The following is a 1,454-nucleotide window of genomic DNA, read 5'->3' on the forward strand; positions in this document are numbered from 1 at the left end:
TCCGAGCATTTTTTGCATTCCGCCTAATTAATTAATTAGTCTTACCTAATCAACTTCTCAAATATCGTAATTAGATGATAAGTGACCATGACAAAATTGTAGAGCAACATAATAAAAACTCCCGATACAGCTTTCTGTTTTCTTTTGCTCAATACCTGCTACATAAAAGTGTTTTTCCGAGCGTGAAAGAAGCCCGCGAATACACGCCAAGTGCCTCGAGCGGTCAGTCGCGCGGCAACTTTGCGTGTACTTGGTTGCTGTAAAACGTTGCTGCTTAAATGTTCGGGGTTGGCAACCTGTCAAGCTGGCTCATCGACAGCATTTTCTTTTTAACCCTCCGTGTACGTTGATACCTGAATAAACTGATTGATTGAGTGAGGTTAAATAACATATGTGTTTTGAAACACTAATATAATTTAAAGTGAAGTAAATAATTTACCTAGACGTTTCAGTTTTGTCTAACGTTCTTGCTGGTGACAGATAAACAGTGAATTTTCGAACACGGTGTTGAGGGCTTTTATCTTACAAACATATTTAGGTAACGGATGATGACAGCTTAATTTCTCCGTTTACCTTCAGATAGGGAGGTAACAAATGCAGCACAATTGAAAAGAACGCGAATAATCTAGTTTTCCTAGCCCGGAATGGAACTTAGTCAACAATATCTCTGAGGTTTTTCTGTACGTAGAAACTCAACATGAGCAATGGCTCGAGCGTCGTCTTTTTCCACAGCTGGCAGATACGGTCCGCGCGGCCGTGACAGACTACATTTGATCGGTTCGTGCCGCCGCCGGAGTCCCTTGATCGCGGCTCCTAATGGTTCGACACTGAGCGATAACAGCTTGTGATGATAGGAACGCCATCGGCGCACCTGCCACCGCCACCTGCAGTACTTTGCTTGCGTCATCAGTGCACCTTGCGCCGCCGTCCGCGCCAGTTCGTGTCGCCGCAGCGCTTTCGTTTGTACTGGCCAGATCAAGTGTCATAAACACTGATAATGACACCGGGCTGCGTGGAATGAGCAAGTAGCACAATGCTTACGCATACTTAGACAACTCCCAGAGGAGTTTCTCCGTAAATTTATTTCCTGCTGTTTCAATTTGTTGCCGTTGTCGACTCCTCTTGAGCCGCTGCCTTGTTCTCGCGCTCCGGTATTGCGGGACTCAAGATCGTGAACGTGAATAATTGACAGTGAATTCAGTTGCAAACAGAAACTAGAGGTTACACTGCGAGCACATAGTCAACAAGGAGAGCGAGTGCTCATAGTTAATCAATGCGGCTGAGCAAAGGCCTCAGCCTCTCGGGGCAGTCCATCGCTCCGATCGGGCGTTTGGGAGATCGGTCTGTTGTCTCCCAAGTCTGAGTGACACTACTGTCCGCTCTACCGGCGCACTTTTTAGGGGCGAAGCTCCTTAGGGTGTGGGTCTGTCCCTCCTCTGTAGTAGTAGTGTAGT

The sequence above is a fragment of the Dermacentor silvarum genome, chromosome 2 (assembly GCF_013339745.2).
Source record: "Dermacentor silvarum isolate Dsil-2018 chromosome 2, BIME_Dsil_1.4, whole genome shotgun sequence".
Lineage (NCBI taxonomy): Eukaryota > Metazoa > Arthropoda > Arachnida > Ixodida > Ixodidae > Dermacentor > Dermacentor silvarum.